Source organism: Myxocyprinus asiaticus, chromosome 29, assembly GCF_019703515.2.
Source record: "Myxocyprinus asiaticus isolate MX2 ecotype Aquarium Trade chromosome 29, UBuf_Myxa_2, whole genome shotgun sequence".
In the NCBI taxonomy this organism is placed as follows: domain Eukaryota; kingdom Metazoa; phylum Chordata; class Actinopteri; order Cypriniformes; family Catostomidae; genus Myxocyprinus; species Myxocyprinus asiaticus.
The window spans coordinates 45,063,873-45,075,727 of NC_059372.1; the positions used below are offsets into that span (position 1 = coordinate 45,063,873).

An 11,855-nucleotide genomic window follows, 5' to 3' on the forward strand; every position below is an offset into this window, starting at 1 on the left:
GTACGAACATCCCTCACAATCCAATCTGACCAGCAGAATGGGGACTTATTAATACATAATTTTGGGTTCAGCCATATGCTTGAGGCAACATTTAAATAAATGTCCGAATTAAACACTGGACACTTTTGTCCATACCACGTGCAAATGCGAGATAACCGGGTGTGACTTAACTTCTCCGGTTAGTTTAATAGAAAGGCTTTGCAATGGCAAAATAGGGGCAAGAACTTCCTGTTCGATACAAAACCAGGAAGGGGCTCTCTCACGTGGAAGCGACCAATGAGCAAAATGTCTGAGACCGAATGCCTAATAAAAAAACTAAATATTGGGTAGGCCTAGCCCACCACTGACAATCAGCCTATGTAATTACTGAAATGTAATCTGGGATGCTTACCACTCCAAATGAAGGACTTTGCTATGCTATCAAATTGTTTGAAATAAGAGAGGGGGACATCTACAGGGAGAGAATGTAGCAGGTAGTTGAATTTTGGAATACAATTCATTTTAATAACATTAACCTTCACAATCACAGATAAATATAATAAAGCTCACATCGCTTGAAAACCTTTTAACTCTAACTAAATCAGACAAATTTGCTGGGAATAAGATGCCCCAATACTTAATGCCCTGTTTGGGACACTGGAAGGCACCAGGCTGAAAAGCTGTTACTGGGCAGTACGCTGGAATTAATAATTCTGTGGAGGCAAGGCACAGATCTAGTGGGGTCGGAGACGAATAATAAAATATCATCAGCATAAAGCAAAAGCTTATGCGCCACACCACACCTGGAAAATCATCTTCCCTTCTTATCGCAACTGCTAATGGTTCCAGGGCAAGACAGAACAATAATGGGGAAAGAGGGCAACCCTGCCGGGTGCCCCTATCCAGATTAAAATAATCTGAAATTAATCCATTTGTTTGTACCGCTGCTACCAGGTGTCTATAAAGTAACTTAATCCATCCAATAAAAGTATTCCCGAACCCGTATATTTCCAAAATCTTAAAAAGATAATCCCATTCTACCATATCAAAAGCCTTTTCGGCATCAAGTGAGATGGCAGCGACTGGAGTCTGATCATTCGCCACTGACCATATGATAATGTTATCAGAAGAGCTGCGGCCCCAAATAAACCCCACCTGATCTATATGTGTAAGAGATGTCATAACTTTACTCAATCGGTTAGCCAACATTTTTTACAATATTTTAATGTCTAGCTGGATCAGGGAAATTGGACGGTAACTTTTACACTCGCTTGAATCTTTGTCCTTTTTAAGAATCAGACTGATCCGGGCTTGTGTCATGGTTGGCGGAAGCTTTCCATTCTTTAATGATTCTGTATAAACTTCTAGCAAAAGTGGAGCCAGTTCTTTAGCATATGATCTAAAAAATTCAGCGGCAAAGCCATCTGGCCCCGGAGCCTTGCCTGTAGGCAGGGACTTAATTACCTCGTCAAGCTCCTCCAAGGTTATCTCAGAATCAAGAAAAATGTTTTGCTCAGTCTTCAGTTTAGGGAGTTCCAATGGTTCCACAAAGTTTCTAATATCTTCATTAGTAGACAAAGACATGGAACTATAGAGATCAAGACAGAATTCTTTAAAAGCATTATTAATATCAATGGCTAGAGGTAAAAATTTGAGGGAATGGTAGAAAAAGATTCTCTCTGCTTTATATATCTAGACCAAAGGTTCCGTGCTTTGTCCCCCGATTCAAAATATGACTGTCTTGCCCTGAACAGCCAAAACTCCACCTTTCGTGACAAAATAGTATTACATCTGTATTTCAGTCAAAGTTTTCCATCAGATGACATTCTGCGTTTCAGCTCTGCCTCGGCACTTTTAATATTCCCTTCCAACTCTATGAGTTCTCGTGCTTTGGACTTTTGATGAATGAGGCATACTGTATGATACGACCCCTAAGAACCGCCTTAAGTGCCTCCCAAGCCACGTCCACAGAGGATACTGAGGACCAGTTGGTCTCCATATAAACATTAATTTCAGCCATTAACATTTGTTGGAATTCAAGATTTTGCAAAAGGGATACATTAAAGCGCCAACTATTTGAATTGTAGATGTTTAATTAATGTAATGACTCCCCTGATCTTACTTGAGCCAGCACTAAAGAAAACATGTCCACCCCATAGCTTCCCAAATTTTTCAACTTCCTGCAGGGAAAGATGCATTTCTGTAAGAAACACTATATCATATTTCTTACGTTTAAGAAAAGAAATAACCTTCCTTCTTTTTATGGGGTGCCCCAACTCATTCACATTCCACGTGGAGAGAGATAATCCACTCATATTAACATTGACATTTTGACATATTAGAAAAATTAGATTGTGTGTCAAAAAAAAAATTATAAAGACCACATTCCACATTGGTGCAACAATCAACCCCCAAACTTTCCCCAACACCAAACAAACAGAAAAAAAAAATTTGCTTATTAATCCCGCGCATGACAGCGCCAACCGGCGTCCATCCCTCTAAATTCAAACAGTCCATGTACGCCTACGAAAGCCCCCATGACAACTTTGCCGTCTGATTGCTCAAGAAAAATTTTATGAGACAGATTTACATAACAGAAAATAATCTATAAAACAAACTCCAGTCAATGGGCAGAATAAACACAAAGAACATGTAGATTCATTCACAAAACTGTATTGAAGGTGTGTTCCTCCACAAAACAAACTCCAGAAAAAAACTATTTAAAAAATCTGTTAAGTTTCCTCAGACAGTCAAACGAATGTTCATGAGTGAAGCAGATGACCTAATTCTTCCAATGTCCTGCAAAAAAATACTCCACAAAACAAACTCCAACCAATAGGAGCAGGGCTGGGGAGTAACGAAATACATGTAACGGGATTACGTATTTAAAATACAAAATATAAGTAACTGTATTCCAATACAGTTACAATTTAAATCATTGGTATTTAGAATACAGTTACATTCAAAAAGTATTTTGATTACTGAAGAGATTACTTTGCATTTTATTGTCATTTGTTTAATTTAATATTTAGTCCTTTCAGATGGAAAACATTTATCCATATAATTGATGCGATCCAAAGTGCATTCGAACAGCGGTGAAACACTTTCTTATGATGTGTTACATTCATACGAGCAGATGGAGAAGTCTGAAGTAAGTTTGGAGCAGAAGAAATAGAAATAAACCTTGTGTAAATAGTCAGCTTTACACTAAGCTAAAATGCTATTTCTAGCCATTTTACATGCACATGTTACCAGGCACAATCATATTTTTTTATCAAGAAAATTCAAATTTTTTCTAGTAAGACCTTTGATATTAGGGCAAAAATCGTATTCTTGATAATAATGTTTGTATTGTTTTCCTGTGAAAATATCAAAAAATCCTTAAAACAAGATCAATTTGATTTATCTTGTTTTAGAACAACACTGCATAAGATATTTAGGTTTTTCAGAGAATATATTTTTAACTTGTATTCTGTCTTACTGTACTGGCAGAGTTTTTATATCGCTTGCTGGGGGCAGGCAAATATTTTGCAGCCAGCCTTATTATCCATTCTCAATTTGGCTGGGAACATCAGTGCAAAAGCGACCCTCCATCGATGCAAAAGTTTCTTGAAGGAGTGTTATTCCAAAAAACAAACTCCAGCCGCTAGGCGGAACCAGCACGAAAAGAAACAAAATGGCGCCCAGCTTTTTCAGACAGTCAAGTGTATGTTCAGTGAGACAAGCTCAATTGGGGGCACCATGAAAATCACCAAATGGCTTACTCACCCCATTGTCTCTATGAAAGACATCGCTTGCTGTGGGCATGTGAATACTTTGCGGCCATCCTTAGTATCTATTCTCAGTTTGGCCGGAAACATTAGTGCAAAGGCAATCTTCTATTGATGTAAGAGTTTCTTGCATTCCTTGAATCGATCACGTTTCTCTCTTTTTGAATTCGCAAAGTCTGGGAACAAGAAAATGCTTTGGCTTTTCCAAGAAGTCCTTCCTTTATTCTTCACCTTGCATAACACAAGATCTTTATCAGATGATCTCAGAAATTTGGCCAGAATTGATCGGGGTCTGTCTCCTGCAGATCTCCAAGCCGGGACTCTGTGAGCTCGCTCGATTTCCAGCTTATGGCCTGTTATGTCGAACAGTCTCGGAAAGAGCTCGTCTAGGAATTTCACCATATCTCGGCCTTCCTCATGCTCAGGAATTCCAACAGTTCGGACGTTGTTTCGCCGATTACGATTCTCCAAATCCTCCAGTTTTTCCCAAACGTATTCCAAGTCTATCTTGGTCGCTAGCGGATTAGCAGCTAATTCCCTCTCCGATGACTTCAGATAATCGATCCATCTCTCAATGTCCCTGATTCTTGTAACCATCTCAGAGAATTTAGCCTCCAACACAATCGATCGACGTATTTCAGCAAGATCCTCAAGGTCCACTACGACTTTCTCCAGTATTACAGACATGCTCTCCAGTTGCCGCTGAATTTGTCCCACCGCACTGTCCAAACAGAGTCCCTGGTCTGCAGCCATGTCTGAGGTATCAGCTTGAGCACATAAGTGTCTTTTAATATCTCCAGAACCCAAGGATTTTGAATTCTTTGACATGTTGACTTCTTAGAACAGTTATGCAGCAGTGTGTATCGAATCTCACCGGTTTATGATACAAAAAGAACAAAAAAACTAGCAAAGTGCGCAGACCTTGTCGTTCACGCGTCCGACCCTCGTATGGCGCCACGCGACTCCCAATTTATAATATTTTTAAACAAATCCCATTTATGTTCACATTCCAGACTTTTATTATTAATTTTAAATGTTACTTTTTCCATTTGGTATATTTCTGAAATCATTTCTCTCCATCTTTGAAATTGTGGGGGTTCTGGTTTAAGTCAGTTTTTTGTCATCTGTTTCAAAGCTGCTATTCTGATTACCCTAAATATATTTTGTTCAGTTTTATTTCTTAAGGACAATAGTATTTTACCCAAAATAAGGTTTTCTGGATGTATTTCTATTGTGCAGTTAAATATTAAATTAACCTGTCTAATCACTTCATTCCAATAAGTTGTCAATTTAGAGCACTCACATAGAATTTGACTGTAATGAGCCTTTTTTTTTTCTCCACAATTTCTCCAACAATCCCCTTTTACCATGCCATTGTATTTACTTTGAATAATAGGTGTTATAAAAAATCTCATTTGTATCTTCCAAGCATATTCCCTCTAAACACTGGATTGAGTAGTATGGAATATATTATATGATATTTCTCCCAGTCTTGCTGACTAATTTTTTTTTTTTTTTTAATTCATCCTCCCACCTACATACATTTTTATTCAGAGTGTCCTGTATATCTCTTTCGAGTGCACTCTTTAAAATTCCTAACATTTTTATTGGATTAGCTGTATTGTATGTATCAATTATATAATTTATTAATGGATGCATTTCCTTTTTTATTTCTTATTACTTTAACTTCTGTTAATAAATATCTTACCTGTACATAGTTAAAATAAAAATTAATTTGGAAGCTCATACTTTTTTGCTAGGTTTGAAAAGGTATCCATTCTTTAATCAGTGAACAGTTGGTGATATATTTTCAGACCTTTATCTGCCCAAAACTTCAAGGTATTATCTAATCTATTTGGCATGAAATCAGGATATTTAGCAATTTCTTGTAAATTAACTATATCTTTCTTAATTTTACTATTTTTCCTTTTTTCGCATTTTTGTATTTATTATAGTAATATAGTTATTATTTTATTGCTTATTAACTTATACTGAGGCTACCTTGGAAGTTTGCCAGAACCACATAGCCAGAGCTGTATGCTTAATATTATAGACTTTGTGTACTTATTAAAAGCTTTTTTAATAAGCCTTTTAAAAAAAAATTTGTCAGCAAAAACTAGCGATATTACTGGGAAGAGGAAAATTCAATTAATAGTGTCAGTGTGCAGAAAGCTTACGTACAGCCAGTCATGACTGAGATCCTGATAAAAGGTGAAATGATTGGTATTGGCTGATCAGGTGACAAAAATATCTGAGATAGTTATCGGCTGTAAAAATCCTGATCGGAGCATCCCTAATATATATATGTATGTATACACTGGCGGCCAAAAGTTTGGAATAATTTACGGTTTGCTGTTTCGTAAGGAAACTGGTGCTTTAATTCACCAAAATGCCATTCAACTGATCACAAAGTATAGTCAGGATGTTACTGATATAAAAAAACAGCACCTTCACTATTTGAAAAAAGTCATTTTTGATCAAATCTAGACAGGCCTCATTTCCAGCAGCCATCACTCCAACACCTTATGCTTGAGTAATCATGCTAAATTGCTAATTTGGTACTCGAAAATCACTTGTCATTATATCAAACACAATTTAAAGCTGTTTGGTTCATTAAATGAAGCTTAACATTGTCTTTGTTTTTGTGTTGCCACAGTATGCAATAGACTGGCTTGTCTTAAGGTCAATTAGGTCAAAAATGGCAAAAAAGAAACAGCTTCAGGCACGGTTCCATAACAAAGTCCCTGAGGGTGCTTCTGAAAATAGTAGGGGTGCTCTGTATAAAGTGGAGATGTATCATAATTACACATTTTTTAAATATATTAAATCATGTTTAAATGCTACTAAAACAACGTAAATAACAGTATTTTATGTACAAAACATTTATTGCTTCGTTTATTTTTCACATGATCTGTCGCTGAGAATGACACCAAAATGCTGCTCCTGCAGATTTGAACACTGATTTGCACAATCATACACGTTTATAAGTTTTGATGCAGCAATTGTGTGTTCACAAACTGCAGGGATTTTTGTGTGTTTGCTTGGATTCAATGAAATCTGCTTGCCGTTTTACAGTATTAGACTTACATTTTAAATTGAGCAGAGGTGTGCACTTGTTTTGGTACAGGGGCCACATCAGTTGTTAAGTAGATCCTGGAAGAGAGAAGATAAAAAATTCTACATAGTTGTATCTTTTAAGCTCAAAAGTACTAGTGCACTCATGCACTCAGTGAATGATGCACAATTTTCTTAAGTGTATTCTGATGGGACCATTCTGTGATTGCTTGAAGTTTTGCTGCTACATTTCTATCACGTGTTAGTAAAACTGAATTAAGACTGAGTATAATTATTAATTGTTTATCTTACCATACTTCAATGCAGTGGTAATTTAGTATTCAATTTAACACTCTATATCAGGGGCCGGTTGCACCAGCTATACGTACGTTACGACTTAGTCTAGTTGTGGCGTAAATGGGCACTAAGTCACAATTTATGCACTACTAAATATTTAAGGTTTGCACCATTACACTTAGGTAGGACGTAACCCTACGTATAAACTAAATATATACGGAAGCCTCCGACCAGGAGTAACTGATGGAATAAAAAAGCAGACTCATTTAATGACATCAATGAGCTCATGTTCTGGATGACAGGCTCCAGTCCTTTCAGCATATATGATGATGTTGGCATTTACACTCATTTACATTTACGGGAGAAAACATTATGTAAAAAACGTACTTCTTCAGCATGAAACCGATCTAACGGTGCACTTTCCTGTGCACTCCACCCAGTGTTAAGTTTCAACATATACGAAATATATAAGATATTAAAATGAATAAATGTCTATTTTTCCAGTCTGTTGTATAAGTAATTATTTATTTTTTGGTCCCTTATTCCTTTCAGATACAGTTATTAAATATTATTTACATAGGCTAAATATACCATTAATAAAATCTTGTTTTATTACGTATCATATTTTAATGGGGATAATTTATTACAGCTGACAGTTACGTGAACAAACAAGGTTTGAACATCAACCGTAACGAGATAAAACTTACATTCACGGCTTTTTAACACTTCTGTGTACAAATTTGAAGGATGTTTATTGGATAAATACAAGTAAACGTCTTATTATGCGACTACGCATCACTTTACGGAGAGTTTACGACCTACTTAGTTAAGGCTTGCCTTAAGAACAGGTGATTCAACCAAATTAAGCACCGACAGTTACAAACTAACTAGTAGTTACTAAGCCCTTAGTGTGAACTTCACGTCCTAACTTACGTGAGAACTTATGCACAGCTGCAGACCCGCAGTTCTAGAGCAGCAGCGCCAGAACGGAAGTGAGGGGCGGAGCATACGTTCTTAACGGAGTCGCGCCCCATGCGGTAAAAAAAAAATATATTTTCAAATATATTTTTAAATACATTTCAAAATATACAAAAAATGGCCAAAAAATATATTTTATTGAGCTTCACGGTTACAACATATATTTGACATATATTTAAAATATATTTTGGCTAGAATTTTTTTTTTTTTTTTACCGTATGGCGCCACCTACGGTTTTGGAGCGTAATTTTCTTTTATTACATGCGAAACGGCCACTTTTCAGTTCGTACATGTATAAGTTATAATGATACAGTAAGGTACAGTACAATAAGCATTTTAAAACATTAATCTTGTGTAATATTATTGTATAATGTTATCCGTTTCATTGTATTATGTGAGTATTTTTTCCTGTTCGTGATGTTAGAAATAATGCTTAAAGAGACTTATAGGCATTTAATATGAAATATACTTCACATCACAGCATTCAAAATAAACGTTTATTCCAAAGCCAAGAACATGTGCAGCATGCACTTTCTATATAAAAACTAAAACATTTAAATAAAAATATAACTACAATACAACTAGATATTATTATAAAAAATAAAAAAACAGCAACATAATTTTAAAAGAAACAATCAAACTTTATACAACAAATAATTAAATAAAATTTCCTCAAATGAACAATTCACTCTTAGGCCCATTTTGTCATGACATTCCTGCAAAAATAACTCCATGTCATTCCTGAACACAAAATGAAATGTGAAGGGCTCTTTGGAAGCTTCTGATTGTTCCAGGAGATTGTTGAGGGCCTTTTCCTTGTCCTCTCCATCCATTGTAAGGAAAAGAGGCTTCCACTGGGCCCCTGAGCAGATGTCTGTTGGAAAGGAGCCATTTCACAGCTTCTGTCATGTGTCGGATTACTGGGAACTCCTTCATTAGAGAATGTTAAAGAAAAATTTAATTTTAATATTTATTATAAATGTAATATTTGCAAAGAAATATATACACTGATATATATGCGTTGTCTATATTTGAGACATACTTCACTGCTGCTAAGCGTAGTTTGTTCTCCACTTGGAAGGGCCTCTTGAAGGGTTTCTCTACTGTAACATATATTTCTTGGTTAATTTAGAATTGATCGGAAGGGGGTGCAAATGTAATGGTCTATTACTTGAACTGCAATTACTTACAGATGTCAAATCAAAGGGTGCTCCCAAAACAAGATATAGAGCATACTGACAAACAAGAAAAAAAATCAAGAAATTTCTCTCTGTAAATGTCATAAATAAAAAATTGCTTCTTGTTCCTTCTTTAACTACTAAAGAAGCACACCAATCATTGGTTTATTTATATCAAAACATAATTTGTCTCACCATCAACATGAAGACTCCATAGTCCACACCACCAATTTGTTGGGGGACATCCTAAAAAAAAAGGAGAAGCATGAGGTTAAATGTAAGGGTTTGACACTTGTCCCAACTTTAGCAGACTTCTTTATAACCAACCTTGTTATTCAGTAGCAGCCATGCGCCAGGAGCAATTTTGGCTGTCATCTTACTGCAACAAAAATACACAAATAATAAAAACAGATTTCTTAATATGCAAAGTTACATTGTGCGGCACAAACAGTTTAAAGCTCTGAATCACAGCAGTCACCAGTATTTGGGTTTTTCTTGTAACAAATGTCAAAGCATGCAAAATCAGAACATCATGCAAGTAACCATTAACCAAGCTTCTTAAACTCTTGAACGGCACACTCTGAATGGCAAAGCTTGAACGCAATATGAATAGTTTTACACTGGTAAAATATCTGCCTTATAGAAGTGGCTTTGAAGATGACTTTTTAATTTGACCAGTTTAGCTGGCTTAAACACGCTGGCCGAGCAAAAAGGGCAGTGGTAAACACTTGTTGCACGGTTGCAGCTGAGGTAATGCGTCACCTCTCTGAATATATGTCTCTACAAGAGATAAAAAATAAAATAAAAAAGCACCACACAATTATGTCAACTTTGACAAATGCGATTAAAAAACTCAATGGTAAGGTAACATTAACTCACAAACAATGCATATAACAGAAGAAAGTGGAACAAACTATTTATATTCATAAATAATAAACGTCTTCAAAACGTCATCGCAAGGCCCATTTACAACACGCGATCCGAAAAGTAACCGAACAGTCCGCAGGGAAAAAAACAATCTGTACAATAAAGCATGACAACAAATTCAAGCATCAATAAGATGATAAAGCCATGCACAGATTCAGTTAGCAGATAAACACTTAACTTGATATATACGATAATTAATCACCACATAATGGCAAAAACATTACAAACAATTCACCGTGCTCTCCGCCATGCTTATCTCGTTATCAATAACTCCGCCCCTCACTTCCGTTCTGGGGCTGCTGTTCTGAAATTGCTGGTGCTGCGGGTCTGCAGTTGGATATTTTTGAGTGCAACCCTACCCAGGAGTAGCTTGGAATAAAAAAGCAGACTCATTTAATGACATCAGTGAGCTAATGCTGTGCGTGACAGGCTTCAGTCATTTCGACATACAGTATGATGTTAACATTTACACTCGTTTACATTTACGAGAGAGAAAAACAACTTCCTTTTAAGCGTCTCTTCAGCATGAAACCGTTCAAACGGTGCAGTTTTCAGGATACGTCATATATGATATTAAAATGAATAAATGTCTATTTTTACAGCCTGTTGTATTAGTATTTATTTATCACCCCTTATTTATTTTAGATACAGTTCTTATATATTGTTCTTTACACAGGGCAAATATACTATTTATCAAATCGACTTTTATTACGTATCATATTTTAATGGGGATATAATTTATTATAGCTGACAGTTACGTGAGCAAACAAGATTTGAACATCAACTTTAACTAGATCAAACTGAAGTTCACAACTTTTTAATACTTCTGTGTACAAATTTGAAGGCTGTTTATTGGATCAGTACAGGTAAACCTCATATTATGCGACTACGCATCACTTTACGGAGAGTTTACGACCTACTAGTTAAGTCTTGCCCTAAGAACAGGTGGTTCAACCAAATTAAGCACTGACTTAGTTACAAACTAACTAGTAGTTACTAAGCCCTTAGTGTGAACTTTACGTCCTAACTTACGTGAGACCTTACGCACAGCTGGTGCAACCCTAACGAGGAGTCTGGTTTAATAAACAAAACAAAATATTCAGGTAATTATAGGCTTATTTTAACGTTGGCCGCAAAGTGGGCACATTTGTTTTATTCTCAGAACATTATTAACCTGTTTACACGCGTATGGGTCATGATGTGGGTCTCGTCAATGGTTTATTTGGCATCCCATTCAGCACAGAACTGAATAAAACAGGCTGCATGACACTGATAAATGATTACTGTCGGAGTAACATTCACATACAGGTGTGAGTGATTCAGCATTTTACAAATAACACAAAGAACAAACATTTTCCTCTCTCACTTGGTTTTGCTCACGGGATTTTACTAAAGTTTATCACTGAAAAGGTTTGCTCGCAGACTTGTCACTAAACAGCACACGCAGCATCACGAATGAACAAGGAGTGGCTGCATTACATTTTTCTTTGAGCATAATATTTGCACTATTGAGCATTTTAAGGGTTTTTCCGAAGAGGAGAGTGAGCTTGCGCACTCGCATACATGGTTGCCAGATTGCATAAATTAAGTATGACATAAGGCGAAACATTTCCTATTTGTGCAAGTATAAATCTCTGATTGTGGTGTTGGATCTATTATCTGGCAACCCTGA

The 11,855-nt window shown here is 36.2% G+C and overlaps 1 long non-coding RNA gene across 1 annotated transcript; it reads right to left on the reverse strand.

Annotated features, from left to right (window-relative positions):
- Nucleotides 1-8,662: 8,662 nt before the first annotated feature.
- On the reverse strand, nt 8,663-10,535 carry LOC127419671 (uncharacterized). Its single transcript, XR_007893705.1, has 6 exons — nt 10,419-10,535; nt 9,584-9,635; nt 9,452-9,502; nt 9,269-9,313; nt 9,121-9,181; nt 8,663-9,008 (listed from the first exon to the last, which is right to left on the reverse strand). It is a non-coding gene; the product is annotated as an uncharacterized LOC127419671 (long non-coding RNA).
- Nucleotides 10,536-11,855: the final 1,320 nt, after the last annotated feature.